Raw genomic sequence first — 25,088 nt, 5'->3', positions numbered from 1 at the left:
CAGTGATTAACATCATGAGCATCGATCCACGCATTTGGGATCGATGACCTGCATCAAGTCAGGAAGCCTGATCAACCGATCCCGTTAGTCGCCTTTTACGACAAGCATAGTCACCTTTTTACGGCAAGCATGGTTTGCTGAAGACACCGGAATCTTCACGGGACTGAAAACCTTAGTGACAACATTGCTGGGATACAAAAGATCGATTTAATAAACCTTTGCGTTTCGAAAATATTGTAAATAAAAGCGACAGAGGACAATTCCTTAATCAGTGGAAATCTCTATTTAAAGTTTTCAACTAAATCATAAGGTTGTGTTTACGAGTAAAGTATAGTGCAGCCGTTTCGTGAAAAATTGTGTACTTTGTGGTGAAAACATGAAACTTAGTACAGTCGGAGGTGATGACATTCCAAATAGTTAAATATATGGGGCCACCCAAAAAATCCAACATGGCCGCCTTAGAGTGAGTGAGTGAGTGAGTTGGGTTTAACGCCGCTTTTAACATTATTCCAGTTATATCACGGCGTGTCAGCTTAATGTTGGAGGAAAGCCCGAAGTGATGCAGGTCTCAGACGTTTACCATTTCTGTGAAACCCACGAGCACGGGTATGGTGCTGACAAACCTAGAAACATAATCAGGGCGAACCGGGATTCGAATAAAAAATCATAGGTTTCTGGCGTGCCCAAGGGACGCAACTCTGCACAGCGAATCGCGGCCCCTTAGACGACTGGGCCACGCATGCCCCCTCAAGTGACACAGCTTACGGACTATGGCTTCAAACAACATTCTCCACTCCGTCTGGAATATGCATAGTAGAAGTAACCCAGTGAATCAGAGAGACTTCAATAACTCGAAGTCGAACACACATCGAGTTACGCGTAGCACCGAGGGTGAGTGAGTGAGTGAGTGAGTGAGTGAGTGAGTGAGTGAGTGAGTGAGTTTAACGTTGTAACGGCATTATATGGGCCAAATAGCAATGCTGTAGTACCGAGAAAAAAAGAATCAAAGAGCCAATAACGATTCTACAGGGGTCAAATAGGGGAAAGTTGTCTCAAACGGTATATCGAGACAATGGATTCGAGTTAAGAGGTTTCGTCGTATTGTAAAATAAGAGTTTGTCCAGTAGTGTGCACAGCGCCTCACGTTGGCTGGTGAAGCAAGCAGAGACGAGGCAGGTGCACTCGTCATTGACGCATGATAGCTGGTAGTTGGTGTCGCTCTTCTCTCGGGAGCAGGTGCTGGCGTCACTGCCGCTGCACCGCTCGCTGCTGACGACCCCTGGGAAATTAAGACAAAATATGTATTCATGAAAAGGTATCTCATTTATTGATTAGAATGAGGTTTAACGTCGTGTTCAAAATTATTTACTTAGATTGCGATGTGCATGTGTGTGTTTGTGTTTTTTTGTACCTATCGAATTTGTTTCAATAACCAAAAAAAACAAACAACAACAAAAAAGCTCCACTGTCGATCGATAGGAGAAGAGAAATAAATATTTACTTTGAACGCTTCGATTCTTAATTTCACTGTAATATCTCACTGTTAAGAAATTGCTTTAAAATATGTTTCTTTGCAATATTATAATTTATTTTTCAACTGCTTACAAATAGTTTCGAAAATGTTTCGAAACTTTCGTGGATGATATCCGGGTTTCACTTAAATATACAGACTTGACGCTTATTTAATTGCAAATTCAAATTCGTTCGTGAATATAACAGGTTCTTTAATAAAATACACGTTTATCAAAGGACAGGTTACTTTCCTGTTTTGCAGTGTTTGTTATCTGTCGCATGAAGACCTTGATAAAGTCTACACGTCATCAACTTTCACACAGAGGTCACGTTGAGGTCAAGTATCGTGATTATAAAGAAAACCTTTCGTATACCACACACATCACCCTTTAGGCATAACACGTAATTGAAACACTTTACTGTGACAATTATATGCTTCGAACAGGAAAATCCCGATGTTCCAATGCAATGATATTCAACTGACTTAAACCTTAAAGAATATTAATCAGCAAATGGGATTTATTGAAACAAATGATTTTTTTTTTCTGTGGAATTCCTGTTTGGTGAGGGAATGATTGAGTGAGTTAGTTCTTTTTTCAATGTTCCAGTGATGGAGACACCAGATAGCTTCACACTTTTTTTACCATATGGGGAATCGAACCTGAGCCTTTGGTGTGACGAGCGATCACAAGATTACGAAATTTATTCTTCATTTTGTTTTACTTTTTGGGGTGTAAGGTATTCAGTGTGGATGATTGTACTTATTCATACTTCTAAAATCTTAAGTTACTTACCGAAAGCGAGGATAACAGACACTCCGAGCACAAGGAACTTCATGGCTGTTGAGATAACTCCGCTATGTCAGCTGACGTCACCGTGGCATGCCCCAGGCGACCCTGTCTTATCATACCAGATCAGATTGTGGTATTTAAAGAAATAGATACAAAAAATATTTTAAGTTTGCTCGTGTAAAGGGTATGTTGGGATGGTATGTCCTTTAAGGCCGTCAATCTTGTGTGAGTCACATTAGTGAATAATCCTTGATTGTGTCAGTCGTTGACACCTGAGCAGATGGACTATGCTGTGACCTCATGTTTGAGGTCATATAACATGTACACTGTAATGTATCACCGACGCAAATCGTTGGGTCACCGTGGACGGTGTTTTAATAGTAGTATAAGCGTTCTTTCGGCACACGGAAAATCACGTTTCAATTCCAAAGATGGATGGACAAAACCAATGATTAATATTATGAACAATCTCCCAAGCCGCCAGTATACAGTGGCATCGTGACCACCCAATCCACATAGTCACCGCTTACGACGCAGCATACGACACCATGGGATCGCCACCGTCCGTATCTGTATAAACAAGGCTAATACATTCATCAAAGTCATTTCACATCATCAGCCATTATTAACATATGATAAACATACATCCAGCCTGTGGTTTCCATTAATACTGTGACCTCCTTCATCGTCTAGCAGAAAACGGAAAGTCGGTGGATCGGTCCCGACTGTGTCAAACCACAAAAATGGTACTTGTTGTTACCCTGCCTTGTGTGCATGCACGTCATTATGTAAGTGTGAAACTCCTGAAGGCATTATTAAATCCCATTTCACCTTACCCCACCCATTTATTCTGTATTATGCTCGTGGGTCTTTTGACATCTTTTTTGTCACTAAATCCCTTTGAAATGCTGAAAGTTAGTGAGTGAGTTGGGTTTAACGCCGCTTTGAACAGTATTCGTGTTATATCCCAGCCTAATGCGGAAGGAATGTCCAACAAACAGTTATTGTGTTAAAACTTTCGGCCTTCGGGTTTCCGCTCCTATGATTACTTTCTCAACAAAGCCAGAGGGGGATGTATTATCTGACTTATGATCCGAAAGAAAGATCTGAACAACACTTATCATCAATTTTATGTTTCCACTATTTATGAACCATTATAGGAAACGGACGTTAAATATCCCTTGCTGGCGTACATGAACCTGGAAAAGAGGTTCTTTAAAAGAATTGCGGTTTATCAGCGTCTCTGTAGCTTAATGGTTCACTCAATAGGCGACAAGTACGACGTTTGCATGTTAGATCCCACTTAAATAGAAGTAAAATCATTCCGCACATTTCCTCAAGTTAGCGCTGCAATGTGTGTTATGTAGATTGTGTTCAAATGCAAAATACATTGTATATTTCCAACGAGGTACATTCTGAAGAAACACCACAAAAGTATCAATGGCAAACCCATGTCCCAGGGTCTTCAGGAGGGAAAACCTACAAAGTGGGTTTGACATGTTGTGAAGAGACTTGACAACCAACAAGAGAATAAACCTGTCGTAGGGTTATAATGCAGGTTAAACCAGACGGGCTTGTAACGTTATAATGGGCAGCAAGATATAGAGCGGGTGGGGCAGTACTCGGACACTTAATGTTCCTAACGGCATGCAAGTTGAACCAAAGTACCTATTGACTTTCTTCCATCGTATATGTGAAGGGAGGTAACTGCTGTGGTGATTATACTCGGTAGTGGTTGTGTTCGTGCGCTTGTTTCAGCAAATTCTTATGATATTTACTCGACGACTACTTCGGTAATCGGACGCCTGCGGTTGAAGTCGGACACCCTTGCGGCAGTACCCGGACACTTTAAGAATTTTTTAAAAATGTCTTAACCGAATATGACATAATTACAATTGTGTTTTTTTCATTGTGTCAATGAGAACATCAAAATAATAGCAACATAAACACAACTTCATTGGCTTATCTTCTCATTTTGGCATCACTGTACACAGATACATGTGTTTTTTTTATACTGACATTAGTTTTCTTCTCAGTCACTAAACCCAAACGCTGTCACCATCGAATCCTGTTTCATTCAGTCTTTCTATTATTTTGAATAAAGTACGACGTTGTGGCTTGATACGCAATAAATAAAAACAGTCTAGTTTTGGGCCCCCACCCCTAAAAGGCCCGCTGTGAGTAATTCTACCAGGAAAGAACGGTGTCACATTTAAAACGCAACCTTCCGTCATCAAAGGCGTGAGTACTCCTGACAACTGTAAGGGAACTCTGTCGACGACACGGCCAAGTATGTCCCGTTAAACCTGTCTATTGGGTGGGGGCCGGACTTCCAGATCTAAACACAGCAAAAAAAATGCAGTTTCCGGTATCCGGATACCTGCCGGATACCACCGGACACTTACCCAAAACGCGTCCGGGTATCCGGTGGCAGATACCTTGCCGGATACCAGATCCGTGGTATCCGGCATGGACACCTCACCGGAAAGTATGTCACCTGGAAGTATCCGGCACCGGATACCTCACCGGATACCTCAATCTGGGTGTCCAAGGATCCGGCACCGGATACCTCATTCTGAGTTTCCAAAAACATGTCACAATTTGGGGGGTGCATTTTGTTCAATTAAGTGTGAAACACCTAAAAATATATTGGAAACTAACCATGAAATATGAACATTGCTGAAGGTATCCGGCAGGAATCCGGCAGGTATCCGGATGCAATTTTTCGAGATGTCTTACTCCTAGTAAATAATGTTAGCTTGGGCATAGCAGATAGCTGTAGTAATATTCTGTGTTATTTTAGTTGTAAATATCCCCTTAAAGTTGAGATCTATGGGCATGTACTTTTGGTGAAAACATTTTTCAAGTTCATATATATTTCATTTTAGATGTTAAGCGTATTAAATGAAAAGCATTCAGTCCTGGTATAAGGTATCCTTACATTTCATCTTCATATTCCCAGTTTGTTCTAGCCTAGTGGTTGAAGCGTTCGATTCACCACATTGGTACATTGCTTGGTGTCACCCATCATGAGAATGTTGGAATTTTGTAAAGTGGCATAACACCATACTCACTCTGACAAAAAAATGAGAGTCATTGGCTATGTGCTCACTTGGGCCTTTGTTCCTGGTGAGATTAAAAGATTATTTTGGAACTGTATCAATACTTGTTACATCTTGACAGACGAGTTTCGTTGAAGTTTGAAACAGAATATCATTAACCCAAATGGGTGCATAAGACTAATGGCATCCACAGAAAACACCTAATAAAGTACTGGTACATAAAAATATCAATGTAATTTTTCTACTGACATGGAACTAAAAACTTCGTTCAGTGAGCTGTATTAATTGTAGGAAAACATTCAGGGCATTAGTATATTTGATATATGTTAGCACCTTTGTTATGAATGATCAATATCATATTTCTTTAAACAAGCAAAACAAAAAAATTGTTCAGATAAAAAATCATATTTAATGATTTTATGACATTTCATTGGTTCAGTAACCAGATGTGCAAGATTATTCAAAATCTGAAACAGATGCTTCAATGCCATTTTCTAAATAAACAAATTAGTCAAATCTCAGAAGAATTTCAAGGTAGAAGAATATCTAAAGTCAATTATGTTTGCGCAGTAAACCACAAAAGTCATTCAGATTTGTATAGTCAGCGTCAGTGTACACCACATAAACATAGTCTCACTGCTGTGGTATTAATTCCTTTAGACTTGATTAATGTCGTAATAAAACAACCTACAGAATCACACTGATGTGGCATTATTCATTCAGACTCATCACTTTCTGAGGTGAACCTGTTAGTTGTTCTGGGGAGGATTATTCATCATCCGGAGAGTCCTTTGTATGACTTGTCTGATCTGGTGTCATTGTGAAATCCAGGTGCCTGAAACAATTTATAACATCTTTAAAAGCTTGTTATTAAAAATATAAGAAACACACATATATTGACAAAGGGTAAAAAGTTGGTTTCTCAATGAGTAAGGTAATGACAATTTATCAAGCAACTGTTAACCAAACCATGTTAACCAATGTAAAAAAGCCATAGCAAACAGTAAATTTTACAGAAAATACAAAATTGTAATTGATCTTCTGAAAACAATTCCTGGCTCACCTGATTTTTTTCTCAAATGTTTGCATTACATCAAAACATAAGGAAGGGTAAACAAGGCAATGCAAATTGCATAAAATAGGTCCTTATACATAAAAACAGAACTACCGTATTTGACGTAATAAGCGCCTCGCTCTAATAAGCGCCCACAGGAATATTTGCTAATATATTGGCTAGTGAACAATCCCAATTAGCACCCTTTCCAATTGATCAATGTATACAAGACTTATTTATTTGCGTATAATACACACTCGTGTGTGATATGCACCCTTAATTATGGGGAATTTCATACTGGAAAAATATATTTGTCATACATAAATATTTCAGGCTGCCAGCATAAACCACGAAATTTTGAGAGCGCCCTGGACGCTTATTACGTCGAATACGGTATTCATAACTATCAAAACTTTCAGTCACACAAGTCATGTAAGTGATATCAAAATACAATATAATAAGTGAGCAAGTTAGTATAGTTCCACACAGCTTTAAGCAATATTCCAGCAATATATCTGCGGGGACACCAGAAATGGGCTTTTCACACAGTACCCATGTGGGGAACAGAACCCAGTGCTTCGGAGAACGCATTACCCACTAGGCTACCAAATACAAATATCATCTCAAATACAATAGTAAGTAACATTAGGATTTCATACAACAGATATTTTCACCAAATATCAAGTCACTATACAACTGATTGAATTACTGATTAGAGGAGCAAATACATTTCAATGTAGCAGCTGAATCAGGCTTAATTTGAATCGTTCCTTGCTTTAGTTGCAATGGGAGCCACACTGAAAATAATTATCTCACTTATTATTGATATTTAATATCTACCATTAATTGGTAGGCCAAAATAGACACTGATACAAAAAATCAACTGAAAAGAACCACCTGAACAATCGACTAAAAACTATGTAAATTACATTTAAGGGACCTTAATTCGGCTGCTGGCAATAGTATGGGCGGATACAGAGGGGGGTGCTGGGGTGCGCACTCTCCTTTTTATTTCGAAAAAAATCTTTATTTCTGTGTAAATTACCACCAAAGACAATAAATAGATCTTAATTGTGCACCCCCACTTTTAAAAAAAAGCTGTGTCTGGCCAATGAATAGTCATGAGTAAAATCATTATCATATTTTTATCATTTATCCTATCGTTAATTAAGATTAACAATAACGGGAAAAACTGCCAAATATATTGTCAAGTGTAATCATAATATAAGTAGTTCTATTTGGTTTTGGAACTTTTCAAGGGTAATTGTAAATATATGTGTATTCCTATTTGAATACTCATTTGATTGTTATAAAGTTACACAGTATTGCATCTATCATCTGTTTCTAAATACAGTGGAACCCATCTTTGACTTGTGTGACATAATTGAATCATACCCCAAGTTCATTATTCATTGTTATGCATCTGCACAGAGTGGTCAAAGTCCTTGTCACACACATAGTTTGCAAAAAGGCAGAATCCAATAAGTACAGCTGAGACATCAGGTTGTATCCAGACAAACTGTTTGATAGTCTCAAGTATGGTCTTGGTAGCATCAAGGGATGTAGCTAATCCTAAATAAACATTAAACAAGTGACATAATCTCTTCTACAGAACACTTGATCAAAGCCTGCCCCACCTTTGATGTTTATCATCTCGTTACGCTCACAACAGCTCATTAGCAAGATGAACTCAATGTCAACTCATGGTGGATTAGGGATTAACAGGGCAATTAGTGTCAGGTGGGTATTATCACTTGCAATTGTCTGTTAATTACTTAATTGAGTAGTGACGGCTTAGTTAGTTTCCAACCACACAGACTGCTATGCTACTTATCAAGTCAGTTTAGTGGTAACATGTTTCTGTGGACCAAGGAAATGTATCATGCCAGATACTTAAAAAGTTCTACTCATAAGTAATAAAATAATGACAGTTCTGATATGCAATTCTCCCTACAAAGACATTTAACATTTGATATACATAAACTGTCTGTTGAAACTATGATGATGCTAATATACAAGTCGCACAAAACAACTCATTCATATACTGGTACCTAGCCAAACATACATAATTTTTATATGCATATGCACATGCTTGTACATATATACCTCTACTGGCATATCACACATACAAACAATCATTAGATGGATGTAATCGTTCAAAAATATTTTACATACAAAAACAAGTGAACAGATTCTGTAATAGCATGGTTAATATTGGGAGATGTTTTAGCATTTCCATTTAGCTTTGTTAGCTTTGTTTGATGTTTAACGCCATGCTATGTGGCAGGAATCAAACCTGCATGGGTCTTCAGCACGAAGAGTGAACGCTTAAACCACTAGGCTACCCCACCACCAAAAATTCCCCCATGATAAAGTTGTCATCATGGTTATTGTTCAACTAGTTCAAGTGAAAATGTTCATACCCCTAAAATGTATTATCTTCCACTTCACGATGATCTCTGATGCAAAACTTCCCTGTCATTAAAGCTGTTCTTGATTCTTCACGTCTGGAAAAATATGTTGAGGCTATAATCATCTCACAGAGTAAAGGGAATATATGAAATAAGACAGTGAGTAACATTAGCATACAAATTATCCAGTTAAAGTAAACATATTTCTACATTATATACATAAGCAAATACTAACATATGATAGACAGGCTACTTGTTATATCAAAATATAATTATACATTTACTTACATGTTGGCTATAAAAGTTAATGTGTCACATGTGACAGGCTTACATGTGGTAAATTACTTTAATACGTGATCATTGTAATATTAACATATTCCTTACCTTAATGTGTCACTTCAGCTGCCAGCATGACCTCAGCTGCAATCTCAATATTTGGCCAATTTTGACGAAATGACCGATCGTGTTCAGTGTATAAGCTGGGCCTTGTCTCTGATATAACTTGGCGCAAGTTGACGACGCGCATAGAGAGCCGGGAACCAGCTTATGTCGTATTAACCTGGTTCACGGCTCTCTATGCGCGTCGTCAACTTGCGCCAAACAATATTGTGATATTAGAGACGGGGGCCCAGCTTAGTGTTAACCCGGAACAAGCCATTTTACCCATATTCCCCTACGGTCCAGGGCGCCATTTTAGAACATGGATGTAAACAAACCTCGTGTATCGATATACACTGTTATGCTTGATTACGATAAATGTTCTCATTCACCTCCACCACGGAAATGCCGTCCGAAGTTCCTCTGAGCCATCCACAACGCGAAAGTCAACAGTATTTGGAAAGGCGATTGGCAGCAAATGCGGATGCCAGGTACGTAGCAGGGCTTCGTGCAGAGATCTTATGGAACGGATTGATTTAGATATTTTCCTGCTCTACATACTTTACCGTAAACGCCAAGGGTAATTTTTTTAGTATTATGGTCAACTGTTTGTTACGACGACAAGGATTTGCATAAGGGGCGTAATGGATTTGTGGTCAAAACAAGATGATCCAAACTAGATCCGCTTTTTATAGATAATGAAGAAAAGTACAAAGATCTAGGAACGATTATGAACTCTTAACTTTCGTGGGATGCTAATACATACTATAATTTACAATAATGGCCACCAAAGACTTTATTTTTTTTAACATATTTTTATAATTACACTGTTATGTCCTTGTTTTGTATAAGCTTCATAACTTAATAATTCAATATTTCATGGAATGACTGACCTTGACGAGGATCTTTTTTGCAACAAGTGATTCCCTATGTAAAGTCTTTGTTGAATGACCCTGGCTTTGTTGTCAAATAATTGTTTGACAGTTGTTAAATATGGGGTTATGTTTTATCTCTGAATGTTTGGGATGAAATATTTTAATAAGGACAGTTCTAAGTTGGTAACTCAACTGGGGCCTTTTCAATTGAATTCAATGTACAGCATGTACAGTTTGGATATTTCTGTAATGTGAATGCTACTTATGTTTGCAGAATGTCTGGATGAATGAATGAGTCAGTCATCTGCACAGCATCAATGGAAAAAGGGTAGCAATGAGGAACAAGAGAAGAGTATCAGTGAGTGGTAAATATTTGAAATTATTCTGTTTAGTTCATCATGTTCACATGTAGCTATTCTGCAAATATTTCTTCAGTTTGCTTGTTCTTTATCACCTGTTGGCATGGATGGCCTAATTATCAAAGGCACCACAACTTGCTGTGCATAGTTGCATCTCTTAGGCTTCACAGAAACCGATGGTCGTGGGTTTGAATCGAGGGTAGCATCATACACTTGCTTGTGGGTTTCATCAGAATGGTAAACATGTAAGACCTGCATCACTTCGGGCTTTCTTCCCAAATCAAGCTTACATGCCATGATATAACTGGAATACTGTTCAAAGAGGCGTTAAACCCAATTCACTCATTTAACACCACATCCAGCAATAGTTCAGCTAAATGACAAGGATTATATATAATCAAATCTCAACTAGACAAACCAGTGATTAATGTTATGATCTCGATCCAGACGCACCGATGATGACTGTTATGGACAACATCCCATGATATTGGATACGATTACGAGCGATCAATGAGCCCACTTGCTACCTCATCTATTACTTTGGCTTGTATGGCAAGCATAGGTTGCTAGGAACATTTTTAATAGATGTCAGTTAATGATTGTTTCAACTCACCAGCATGGAACAATATATATCTCAAATGTTTGGTATATAACAAAACTCAAAGATGATAAATTAAGTGAATTTGCTGCCTTTTATCTGTAAGTACATGTTGCAACAATTCTTTTCTATTGCTACAATCTTTATACATAATTTTGCAGAAACCGAAGTCCAGCTTGAGATACCCGGATGACAGGTTGACAGTCTGGAAGGCCCCTTCCAGATATCCGAAGTGATTAGTAGACATCGATAAGGAGAGTCCTGTTATTTCAATGGGGGCCTACCGAGAAGTTATATCCCATTTGACACTGGGACACACTTACAAGGGCTGGTCTGGCTAATGTGAGAAGACCAACCAATGCCAAGTCGGAGTGGGACCCTTCAAGGACAAGGATTATTGTCTTTGGCCATGTGGTTATCACTTGAAAGAAATGATGTTTGCGACTACTTGTCTATAAATGTGGACCCAAACACCAAATAGAATGTTCACACATTCTACTAACACAATGCAACAGGGATAGAGCCGATCTGGCCTCTCCTCATCCTGGTTCCTGTTTTTCCATGGCAATATAGAAGGAAAAGGAGGTTTGAGGGCAAGTAACTCTGAACTGGTGAGCATGGTCTGCTGATGCTTTCAAGCAAACAGTTATCCCGCTCTGTTATGAGCATGATGAGTATTGAAGAAAAGGAGGAAATTGCATACTGCATCACGAACCATCATGTTAACACTGTTCAATGTAAATAAATAAAAGAAATTGATAATTTGTTTGTTGTTTATGTTTCAGCTGTGTAAATGGGGATTTTCCAATATTTTGCCTCAGTTTGATAGCCACAGTTATCGTATGAAACCATGCATTGCTTGGACATCTTTGGAATAACACATTGATCTGCTATGTCAAAGGTCAATGTCATAGCCAGATAAAAAAATGTTTAATGACCAAACTCTTCCTTAGGGCAGGGATAGAAGTTGGCAAAAGGTCATACACTTACATTTTATCCCCCGGCAGTCCGTCTGTCCGTCCGTTATCATTTCCTTTTCCGGGGCAGGATTCCCAAACCATTCAATGTATTTGATCGAAATTTGGCAAATCTACCAGGCACATACTGAAGTGGTGCCTTTTGATATTTTGGGATTTTTATAATTTTTATTTTTTAAAATGTTTATGGAATGAAGTTGGACATAGACTCAATTGGGGATGGGGTTCGTTTCCGGGGCAGAATTCGAAAACCATTCAGTGTATTTGATCGAAACTTCGCAAAGCTATCAGGCATATACTGAAGTGGTGCCTTTTGATATTTTTGGATTTTTCTAATTTTTATTTTTTTAACTTTTTATGGGTTGAAGTTGGACATAGACTCAATTGGGGATGAGGTACGTTTCTGGGGCAGAATTCGAAAACCATTCAATGTATTTGATCGAAACTTGGCATTCATATGGATGCGACCATGATGGAGTTTTTGTGGGTAAACAATGTATGCTTCTTAAAGAACTTTAAACTGTTGACTCATTACATACAGAATTGCACATTTACTAGTGGTTACTTTACAGACAGCTGCCGGGGGGATATGTCATCTTTCTGATGTCTTTCAATAAAAAGTTTCACAGTAACTGAGGAACAGCTCTCTGTAGTGTGATGAAATCTGGTACATGTCACCCTCAGAGTGAGGCATATTGTGTTTCAAACTTAAATGAAGCTGGTGTGCTCGTAACAAGTACTTGTACCTTTACAAATAATCATATTATCATCTCACTAGGACCAAAGGCCCAAGTGAGCACACAGTCGATGAGTTTATACTTTCACTTAGAACAATCTGGAAGTCTGAACATGAAATTTAAGGATATCATCATACATGTATTAGAACTGATGTTTGTTCATTAAAAAGAATTATAGATGAAATTGAAAAAAGTGTCTTCTCCAAAAGTACATCCCCATAGATCTAAACTTTAAGGGGATATTTACAACTAAAATGACACAGAATATTACTACAGCTATCTGATATGCCCAGGCTAACATTATTTACCAGAAATAAGACATCTCGAAAAATTGCATCCGGATACCTGCCGGATACCTGCCGGATACCTCCAGCAATGTTCAATTTTCTTGGTTAGTTTCCAATATATATTTAGGTGTTTCACACTTAATTGAACAAAATGCACCCCCAAATTGTGACATGTTTTTGGAAACTCAGAATGAGGTATCCGGTGCCGGATCCTTGGTATGCATGCCGGATCCTTGGACACCCATATTGAGGTATCCGGTGAGGTATCCGTGCCGGATACCCGGATTCCAGGTGGCATACTTTCCGGTGAGGTGTCCATGCCGGATACCACGGATCTGGTATCCGGCAAGGTATCTGCCACCGGATACCCGGACGCGTTTTGGGTAAGTGTCCGGTGGTATCCGGCAGGTATCCGGATTCCGGAAACTGCATTTTTTTTGCTGTGAAACTACGGAAATGTATGTCAGCTTCATCGGGAATACTACTTTTGAGAGCGTTTGCGTCATAGATGTTTTCTGGTTCGTGATTCATCTTCAGTGCCATAAATGGTAACGGCTTCACATGATACACATGGTACCTATGAAGAAAGAAAATATAATATGAGATGTGGCAACATTCGCTGAATAATCTTCCGTTGTTAATTAGGTGCAAAGTCTATCATTAACCTGGTACTTCATAGTTGTCATATGTTTCCCAAAAACTTATACTCATAGAAAAAAACCAGTACATCAAATGAATATAGTTTCATATTTAATATTACCCAGTTATTGACGAAAATATTGCGATGGGTTTCGTGCTATGGTGATAGCTGACAGCATTGGTGTTTATACCCCACCCAGGTGGTCCAGAGTATAATGAATCTCGTGGAAAAGGGCGTCAAAGGGATATTCCATTTTTCTGTTAAAATATGAAAAATATGTTCATTTTTTGTACATTTTAATGTGAATGAACACTGAGTTCACTTCTTTAAAAAAAGCAAACTGTGCCAACAATAACATTCACATTGCAGGGAAACGGGTTTTTTTTCCTCTCAGCTACAAGTGTCACACGTGAAGGGAAGGTCGGCGAGTTGTTGATGTGTTAATGTCTGGTATCCCAGGCAATTCTTGTGGAACCATTTGGTACAATTAAGACATCCCACCCAGTCATCATTTGCCGCCAAATCCCGACCCAAACAAAGGTGACAAAAATCCCGGAGGGTATCATCGGAAAAATCGTCGTCGTCGTCGTATTCGTCGTCATCCATGGAGGGAATCTCGGATTCAGAGAGATCTTCGTCACTGTCTAGTGTTGCTTTTCGTTTCTCTTCAATTTGTTTTAAGAGTTTGTATGCCTTTTTCTCGTCTTCTTGCCTTCTCTTTTGCACACGCTTTTCTTCCCGTTCTTTTTCTCTTAGGGCTTTCCGGGCTGCTTTCTCTTCTTCTCGTTTAAGCTTTATTTCCTCTCTCATTCGCTTTCTGCTTCCTTTCATCTGTTTCTCTTCCTCTGCCTTTCTCTTCTTTTCAAGGAGAAGTTCCCTGATGTCTTCTCCTGAGGCAGATTTGGGCAACACTGTAGGTTTATACTTTTGGGTACGGCTCCGTACTTTAGGGAGAACTAAATATTTGTCAAATGCGTCACTGGAAGATGTGTGGGTTGTGGCTGATGTAGAATGTAAGGCTAGGTGTGAAGTGTCTGTTTGGGGTGTTGTGCTATGTGTAGTTTGTGATTTTACTGGTGCATGAGGGTCTGTATGGGGTGATGGCAGAGTTGTTTGTACGACTGGTGAGGATGCATATTCTGGTGATGTTAGTGTAGCGGAAGGTTGGGATGGGGTGTCTGCTGGGGGTGCAAATGTGAATGTTCTGACTGTGGATGGGGTTACAGGTGTTGACTGAAGGACTGGTTTCCATGGTTCAAAGATGGTGCTGGGTTTTAATTTCTGATTATCGGTAACTTTATCAGGATTGAGCGGAAACAGCCCTGATTCGAGGAAACCCCTCTTTGCATTTTCTGTTGTAGCTGCCCTTACCAAAGCAGTTTTAAATATACTGGCAAAGGTGTAACACATTCCTAACACATTCCCCGATGTTTGAAATCTGAAAATCTCGGACAGATTGGCGCCATGCATGTTTGAGTGGACTGAACAAGCTCAGGTCCAATGGCTGCATAACATGTGATGCGTGTGATGGGAGGCAGTACAGGACGATGTTGTTCTCCACACAAACAGTGCACGCTTCAAGGGTCAGGTGCGTTGAATGACCGTCTAGAAACAGAATTATTGGTTTCTTGATTGCCTGTTTATCGACATGAGGAATGAAACAAGGTTTAAGCCAAGAAACAAATAGTTCTGCGTCCATCCAGCCATTCTCGGTTCGCCCTAGAACCGCCTCCTGAAAACAATCTAGGGGGTTGTATTTGAACCTGCTACCGGGAAAGACGATCATGGGGGGAGTGTAGTCACCTGAAGCACTTGCACAAGCAAGAACTGTTATCTGGACCTTGTCTGAGGCCGACGAGTTATAAACTGTCTGGGGTCCTCGTTCGGCCACAACCCTACCACGCTTTGGACACATGGGGAAACCCGGCTCATCAGCATTATACAGCCTTGATGGGTCATGTAAGATGTCTGAATCAGTTTTGTCAGCGATGTTGGTTGTGAAGGTATCAAACCAATCAGCAATTTTTTTGTTGTGATACCATAGCAAGTTCTTTTGAAAGTTGTGTTGGTGTTCTTACTGATATTGTAGGGTTTCGTTTTAAGAAAGCCCTAAACCAATCCCCACCAGGTCCGTCATCAGTAAAAGGATTCTCCCTACCATCTAATTTGATTATTTTCTGGACCGTGTCTAACAGTTCGTCCCTTGTCCGGCCGTACCCTATACTCGACATGTGTATAGCCCAATCTGAAAGATGTCTTTCCTCGTCTTGTGATAAAATGGGTGAAGGACCTTTGCGGTAAACAAGAGGTACTTTATTGGAGAGTTTGTCATGAAGAGTACTTTTGGGTATACCGAAGCGACGGCAGCTTTGCGTGCAGACATCTGCTTGGCGTTAACAGCATCCATAGCCCGCTTTAAGTTTTCATATGAATAGGCAGGCTTTCCTCCTCGAACGCTCATTTTAGCAAATCTACACAGACGGTCCTACAATATAATTAGAACTAGTCAATGGAACTATCATATCCATATATTAAAGAATAACGGGAATGTTACTGATACGTATTACCTTCTGTTATCAGATTAGAATGAATGAGGGTCCTGATTGGTGACACGTAAAAAACGTTCAGTTTCATCGCAAAAGTAAAATATGATTGATAAACGACACTTTGATAACGTCTTTTTATGAGATTGACAGTTACTGAATATTTACACTAAAAACATGCAACTGACATACTGTACGTATTAACCCCCTGAATAACACCCCCAAAGACAAAGTCACGTGCACCACATCACCCCCATCCCCAATTAGAACCCTCTTAAAGTATGTCACTCGCGATCGAAAAACACCTATTTTTTTCATTTTGCATTTTCTTAAAAGCTTTTTTCAATTATTTTTATTTAAAAAATTTCTAATATGTAATTCCAAATTTTATTTGTCGATTGTCCGAGTACTGCATTCCCACGTAATTTCTCCGAGGTAGTAGTCGGACACAGCTTCATTTGGTTATTTTTAGAATTTTTGCGCCAAACGTTTCCATGTTGGCATGGTCGATTCACAAGAAGTCGCCAAAAACAGAAAAACAGACCAGAACTAGTCGTGCGGAAGCTATAACCTTATGATCAGAAACTGCAATGCATTGCCAAAACGCAACAAAATGCGTGGGCGGCATGGTCACGTGGGAAAACATGTACACGAGCTTTTATCGTGAGTGTTACCAGTAGCAGACGAATCTTTTCTGACGTCAGGGAGGAAGAGGAAGAAGCCTGCGTGAAAATTATGCGCATCAGTACGTTTGTTTATTGTGTACACGTGTTAATTTGCTGGGTGTCAGAGTACTGCCACTGTCCGAGTACTGCCCCACCCGCAGAAAACCCATCTCAAAAACTTCTTTAATACGTCTCTTTTAAAAATAAACTTCATCGTGTCTTCAACTCAGAAAAAAATTAACACACAATGGGCAAATAACTGTGTATATCTCTGCTTACCTATTTGACCAGCTGTCCAGATAGCTGTCATTCCCATTTATAGAACTGCCCCAGTTTCTCTGCCCTACCTTCACTTCCAGCACTAAGTCTCCACACAGTAGCTTGAAGCTGAAACCATGAGGTGTCTTATTATCGCAGCCCTTGGTCTGGTTACTTTAGGTAGGCCTTCATTTTTACTTTGAAATAACGATAAACTAACTGTATCTTCATTTTCAGTAAATGTTTACAAACAATTTTCTGGAAATTGTACTGGTAGAGCAGCACATGCTAACCCTTTTCGCGAACACCCGGTGTTATCACTGGTGTTCAATTATCCATTCATATAAATGTCACCACTGTTTTTGCTTTGTACTTGCTATGGCATCTGTTTCGGAATGGATATTCTCTATTGTTGGTCTGTTATCTATCTACCGAAGTACAGCCGAAAAAAACGGTTAAATATTTCCTTGTAGCTATCTATATGACTATCCACGTAGCTATTTATAATTACTTAACATTAACTTTCTCAAGCACCAGTGTCAGTGATTAGAAGTGAAATTAAAATAGTTATAATGGATGGCGAAATGCCATACAAATATTACGAAACATTACATTACATTACATTTTGTGTCCACATGGCGCCTTGTTTGGATAGACATGTGAGGGTCCATTGAGAACATTTTCTGACAATCAGCGTTACCCGCTAATTATGAGAAGGAATAGGTACACTTTTTTTACAATTTTATGAAGTTTTTACCACTACAACAGTAAAGCCATGCATGTATCTGAACCAATATTACAAAAGTAGAGTAAACAACGGTTATAACGAACTAAACTTAGTGGTCCCTTTGAGTTCGTTATAACCGTAGTTCGTTAAAATCATATATACAGCATATATATAGCAAATGTTTGGACAAAAAATAAGTTCGTTATATCCGTCAGTTCGTTATAAGCGTGTTCGTTATAAACGTATATTTATACAGTATTATATTAATAGCAATAGTGCTTAACCATTGTTATACAATTGTATCAGTACAGTGCCCGTATAGTCACCCCTATTGACCATGATGTTGGGGAACGGCATACTGTCTTGTACCACCCAGGGAACATTCAGTTTGCGAAAACAGTATGAGGAATTTGATAAACCGTTGGCATTGAATATCTAACCAATATTTCGGCCGACAATGTTGTGTTTCAAACTCGATTTTGACATGTGAATGGTTGTCAAACGTATGTTGGTTGCTTTCAGTCAATCAGATACTGTGTAGTATTCATATGGCTTTTACGCTACAAAATGGCGTCAACCTTTGAAAGGAATGAAGATCGACTATGTAACAACAACACGCCTTTGTAGTTTGAAAATACAAGTTGGCAATCTGTGTTCTTCTGTTGTCCGCGTGAAGCCGCCTATACAATAAAGTCACATTGCAAGTTGTAGCAGGATCACGAGGGATTTATTCTGCCTCTAAGAAATCCACGTGCAGCCTTTTTTTGCTCTTGGCGGGGTATAAGATATTTATTCCCCGCTTAGAAAGTTATTACCCCGCAAGGTGGGTTACACAGTATTTTATCAAGATCACGTGGACCAATCACATCCTCATCACTCTGACATGGAGGTATGATAAGTGGTTTTATGCGTTCCGCGTTAGCCACGCTCGTGGTATAAAACTTGACACGGGACGCATAAAACCACAAACGCCCTCGTGATACTGCTACAACGAATTTACCTCACCGACATGTTTTAATAGGACATTGTGAAAGGATAAAACCAAACTCAAAATTGATAGAAAACAGCTGTTCGATTGCTGTGTCAGGTGACCTTCATTGACTCTGTTGTAGATTCCCAAATTGAAACAATATGTTAACCTAGAAATCTGTACGTAAAGGAACTTAGTGTGAAACCAACAAACAACCAACAAGCGGCATACAATCAACAAATGTACTATAACATAAACTAGGTTTACACATCAAAACAATTACTGCACAGCAATTACATTGGCAGTACATAATAGAGCGGTAGTACAATACTCACTGATGGCAGTGGTCAGTATCAAATGCAAAAATACAGTAGTGATAGCACTAGTCAGTGATAATATATATATATACCCAGCAGTGACGGTGGTCAAGCTTCCATTATGGGTTAGGATGATGAGCGATCCTCACTTGGAAGCTGGTTTTGATATGATGAAATTGCATGAACAGTATTTTCCATAACATACTAACACCGTCCTGGGTATACCGTACTGGAGGTTTACACACCACACAGGCATCTAACTTCCTGACGGCTGATCACTGTCTAAACACAATGCAATGAGCGTCTACGGAATCTCAACAGAAACAATGTCACACATTTCCAATCATTGTTAAACAATAAATACACTGTCATATTCGGAAATAGCGAGGTATACGGGATCTAGTCCTTCTCTCAAAAATCCACATGTCTTCTCTTGTTCGTGGCGGGATATGAGGGATGTATTCCCCCGATAAAGAAATTGTTTCCCTCCAATGTGGGATACATAGTATTTTATCACTATCACGTGAACCAATCAGATCTCATCATTCTGACATGGGGGTATGATAAATGTTTTTTGTAGCCCTGGTTGATGCCGAGGGATGCCAAGGCCATGATACCAGCACCTGCAGGCATGAAAGCTGCGACGCCCTCTCGACCTTGACTTGTGTGAGGGGAACCTGCACGTGCCTGGTGTCCAGCTGTGGAACCCATCCAGGTATAGTGATTAACATCGTCTTTGTGATTAATATCTCATTTGTGTTTAACAGCTCATTTGTGTTTAATATCTCACTTATGTCTCATTTACTGCCGGTCCTGCCTTACCGTCTCTTTAAAACAATTATGATAAAGGGACTTCACATTAACCGATTTGTATTGAGGTCTGCTACAAAGTGGCCTCGGCATTTGAGAGAAGTGTTTGCGTGTGTGTTTGATACCGCACTATATGGACTATAGCTCTGTAAATAATTGAGTCTGGTCTAGACAATCCTGTGACTGACATCATGAGCATCAATCCCCGCAATTAGGATACGATGACATGAAGTCAACCAAATCCTCAAGACTGACCACCTGGTGCGTTTAGTCGCTTCTTACGACAACCTAAGATTGCTGGGAACCTATATTCTTACCCGGATATGTATCGTGTGAAAACATTAGTTGGCAAACATTAAGGAGATTATGTTTGCGAAGTAATGTTGCCCGTGTGAAGCCGTCTTAGAGTAAGTGAGGAACATACATTCAGAATACTCATGTGTATTTTGTTGTTGTTGTTGTTTGTTTGTTTTTTGTTAAACGCCGCACTCAGCAATATTCCAGATATATGACGGCGGTCTGTAAATAATCGAGTCTGGACCAGACAATCCAGTGATTGACATCATGAGCATCGATCCACGCAATTGAGATCGATGACATGCATCAACCAAGTCAGCGAGCCTGACCACCCGATCCCCTTAGTCTCCTCTTTCGACAAGCACAGTCGCATTTTGCAGCAAGCATGGGTTGAAGACCTATTCTACCCCGGATCTTCACTGGTCTATTTCTGTTAGTGTATACACGCCCGGGTATGACGTCAGCTGACATAGCGGAGTTATGTCAACAGCCATGTAGTTCCTTGTGCTCGGTGTGTCTGTTATCCTCGCTTTTGGTAAGTAACTTAAGATTTTAGAAGTATGACTAAGTACAATTCATCCACATTGTATACCCTACACCCCAAAAAGTAAAACAATATGAACAATAAATTTCGTAATCTTGTGATCGCTCGTCACACCAAAGGCTCAGGTTCGATTCCCCATATGGTAAAAAAAGTGTGAAGCTATCTGGTGTCTCCATCACTGGAACATTGAAAAAAGAACTAACTCACTCAATCATTCCCTCACCAAACAGGAATTCCACAGAAAAAAGAAATCCTTTGTTTCAATAAATCCCATTTGCTGATTAATATTCTATAAGGTTTAAGTCAGTTGAATATCATTGCGTTGGAGCATCGGGATTTTCCTGTTCGAAGCATATAATTGTCACAGTAAAGTGTTTCAATGACGTGTTATGCCTAAAGGGCGACGTGTGTGGTATACGAAAGGTTTTCTTTATAATCACGATACTTGACCTCAACGTGACCTCTGTGTGGAAGTTGATGACGTGTAGACTTTATCAAGGTCTTCATGCGACAGATAACAAACACTGCAAAACAGGAAAGTAACCTGTCCTTTGATAAACGTGTATTTTATTAAAGAACCTGTTATATTCACGAACGAATTTGAATTTGCAATTAAATAAGCGTCAAGTCTGTATAATTAAGTGAAACTCGGATCTCATCCACGAAAGTTTCAACAAACGCATTATTTTTCGAAAATCTTTGTAAGCAGTTGAAAAAAAAGTTTTTTTTATTTTTAAAAACATTTCTTGACAGTAAGGTAGTAGGGTAAAATTAAGAAACGAAGCGTTCAAAGTAAATATTTATTTTCCTTACCATATCGATCGACAGTGGAAGTTTATTTGTTTTTATTGTGGTTATTTAAACAAATTCCACACACACACACACACACACACACACACACACACACACACACACACACACATTCACACACATGCACATCGCTATATAAGTAAATGATTTTGAACGCGACGCTGAACCTTATTTCACCTCGCACTAATCAATAAATGAGATCCCTTTTCATAAATACATATTTTGTCTTAATTTTCCAGGGGTCGTCAGCAGCGAACGGTGCAGCGGCAGTGACGCCAGCACCTGCTCCCGAGAGAAGTGCGACACCAACTACCATGCGTCAATGACGAGTGCACCTGCCTCGTCTCTGCCTGCTTCACCGGCCAAGGTGAGGCGCTGTGCACACTACTGGACAGATACTCTTTTTTTACAATACGACGAAACCTCTTAACTCGAATCCATTGTCTCGATATATCGTTTGAGACAACGTTCCCCTATTTGACCCCTGTAGAATCGTTATTGGCTCTTTGATTCTTTTTTTCTCGGTACTACAGCATTGCTATTTGGCCCATATAATGCCGTTACAACGTTAAACTCACTCACTCACTCACTCACTCACTCACCCTCGGTGCTACGCGTAACTCGATGTGTGTTCGACTTCGAGTTATTGAAGTCTCCATGATTCACTGGGTTACTTCTACTATGCATATTCCAGACGGAGTGGAGAATGTTGTTTGAAGTCCGTAAGCTATGTCACTGTGAGGGGGCATGGGTGGCCCAGTCGTCTAAGGCGCCGCGATTCGCTGTGCAGAGTTGCTTCCCTTGGGCACGCCAGAAACCTATGATTTTGGATTCGAATCCCGGTTCGCCCTGATTATATTTCTAGGTTTGTCAGCACCATACCCGTGCTCGTGGGTTTCACCGAAGTGGTAAACGTTTTCTCCCACATTAAGCTGACACGCCGTGATATAACTGGAATACTGTTAAAAGCGGCGTTTAACCCAACTCACTCACTCTCTCTAAGGCGGCCATGTTTGTTTTTTTGGGTGGCCCCATATCTTTAACTATTTGGAATGTCATCAACTCCGACTGTACTAAGTATCATGTTTTCACCACAAAGTACACAATTTTTTAGCACTATAAATTGGCATCAGTCCGGACTAGTACAAGCAGCCACACAAACACACACACGTACATGCACGTCGCTATATAAGTGCAATAATCTTGGACGCGACGTTAAACCCCATTTCACCTCACCTTCAATTGTATCTTCAGGGAGAAGTGATTACAGTTATAACACCGCGGTTTTACAATGACAGTGGTAACATTCACAATAAATACAAATATAGTTCATATACCATGCGCTACTTATTTAAAGATGGGCACAACTTTTTAATGAAAACATTTTTTTATCTTTACACTGCTGGGCATCAGCAGTACTCATTTTACAGAAAGGGTATATCTTAAATTCTATTTCTTTTCCTGCTGCGCATTTGTCGAGCGCTTAAGGGGATGAACCTTGCATGGGGTCCTTTATCTGTTTATGGACGCCCATTCTGTCTCTCAAGCACTCCGTTTGTCCAATATGTTGTACATGACATCCTTGGCGTACAATAACATGAATAATATATTACAGTCCATGTTAGAGCGTACATGAAATTGTTGCTTCCTGTTTTTGAGTTTTATTCAAGAATTTTCAACAATATATTAATATATTGTATTTAGTTTCAAGAAAATCAGTAAATGCTCTATCGTGTGACTGGATTTCTGACCTTCACTTGATAGTCTGGTTTGTTTACATGACGCTTTGCATGACAGGGGAATTGCTGTGCAGTGTCAGGCAACAAATACATACAATCTTTGCAAATTGTGGCGGATGCTACTGATTGGGCAGGACGTGCTTGTCCTTTTCGCGAACACCTGGTGCCATCCATGATTTCAGTGATCCATTTTTATCAAAATATTCCACTAGTTTGCTTTTTACACCCAGTGGCATCTGTTTAGTGGGATAATCGAGAATGATTATTCTCCAGTGTTGACGTTTATATTTCCTGGCTATTAATGCAGAAAATATTTCAAAATATTTGAATGTCGATGCTGACAGCAACATGTTTTAAGTTTCTGTCTTTGCTGATAGTATAAACTGGTGAATATCTTTCCAGGTGAACTCATATTATCAAAAACCCATCTTAGTAGAAACAACAATAAGAATTCAATTTGATCACCAAACAGTAGCTATCCCACTCGTATATATCATAATGCCATATTTGTCAGACATTTTCCACATTTAACCACTCCAAATCTGTTATATTTCTTTAAAACCTGGTGGTTTCGGGAAACACAAATCAATCACAATGTATGGTTCTTCTTCATAGTTTACAAAAAGCGGCGGTAAGTATTAGATGAATGTTCTTTTCCTCCACTGTAATGTAAAAAAATGTGTGACTAGAACACGGAAGACATAAAGACAAGATTGGCAATATATAAATTATCAACAAATATTAGACTAAAGAAGTACGATTGTACGATTCCGACTATATCATGAGCATGTGTCTTTGATCACCATCAAAAAGTGATGATATCCGCTGTACGCGAAAAGTTGAGCGTATCCTTCACCACCGGTGCGTCACTATTTGTCACTGATGCATCAAGATTGGAAATGCTCTCTACTATAACACCTTTTCAAAGCTTTGCTTAGGGCTTGAATGTTGTAACCCCGATAAAACAACTTTTCAGCAAGTGCGATATGACGCTCATTAAAAAGCGTCATAGAAAGAACATGCTTGATCTCAAAATTTGTGAAATGTAGACATGGGCTGGAGTTGATGGAATATTGCTCGACAGAAAGGGAAAGTTGACTATAGGATCTCTCTTGTCATACAGTCTTGCGGATAGTTTTGGGTCACTTTAAATCTACATTTTAAACAGATGAGACTGTTTCACTGGTACCTTTTATTTCTAGTACAGGTGGGAAAATCAGTGGAAGGGGTGTGGCTCTTTGATTTAATCTGAACATTGTGACCAGGGACACGCCTTTTATACCGCACAATGCCTGCACCCATAAATTATCTTAAGCGCGTTGTTTAAAACAGATGACACTTTCCGAATTCCACAAAGTATTTATTTTTACACTTTCCACCTAATGTAGGCCGAGATTGTTTCTATGTTGCCAACCTCATCTAAACCCTTACGTCTGTATATGGATTCATTCATTTTGGGAAGGATGACTGGTAGTATCGTAATCTTTCTCAAAATTAAAGAAAATTGATACTTCGCGTTGTTTATTTACTATATCATTTTAATTAAGGATCTATTTTTATCATTAAAAAATTTATCAATATTAAACAGCAAACACGGAAACGTCGTTTTTTCGGTATATGGTCATTGGACGGGAAAACTACTAAAAATTCATAAAAATTGATTATTTTGCGAGCGTCTAGAAAGTGTCCGGAAAAGGGTCGAGTTTTTCAAGCGTAAAATGGACGGA

General features: G+C 39.3%; 1 protein-coding gene and 2 long non-coding RNA genes across 4 annotated transcripts in view; 1 reads left to right on the top strand and 2 right to left on the bottom strand.

The window, feature by feature from the left end:
• LOC124141941 (serine protease inhibitor Cvsi-2-like) overlaps nt 1-25,088 on the bottom strand; it is a 140,617-nt gene that overhangs the window by 33,345 nt on the left and 82,184 nt on the right. The window lies entirely within an intron of this gene.
• LOC125384291 lies at nt 681-16,923 on the bottom strand. The gene is made up of 3 exons (XR_007223172.1): nt 16,899-16,923; nt 2,307-2,412; nt 681-1,279 (listed from the first exon to the last, which is right to left on the bottom strand). It is a non-coding gene; the product is annotated as an uncharacterized LOC125384291 (long non-coding RNA).
• The window catches only part of LOC125384288, a 49,073-nt gene continuing 44,607 nt past the window's right edge, over nt 20,623-25,088 (top strand). Inside the window, exons 1-2 of the long non-coding RNA XR_007223169.1 lie at nt 20,623-20,803; nt 21,862-21,989. This is a non-coding gene — a long non-coding RNA (uncharacterized LOC125384288). The remainder of the gene's footprint in view (nt 20,804-21,861; nt 21,990-25,088) is intronic.

This window comes from Haliotis rufescens, unplaced genomic scaffold (assembly GCF_023055435.1).
Source record: "Haliotis rufescens isolate VD_foot unplaced genomic scaffold, xgHalRufe1.0.p SCAF_3, whole genome shotgun sequence".
NCBI lineage: Eukaryota > Metazoa > Mollusca > Gastropoda > Lepetellida > Haliotidae > Haliotis > Haliotis rufescens.
The sequence above is the reverse complement of the archived record's forward strand: the minus strand, read 5'-3'. Positions and strand labels throughout refer to the sequence as shown.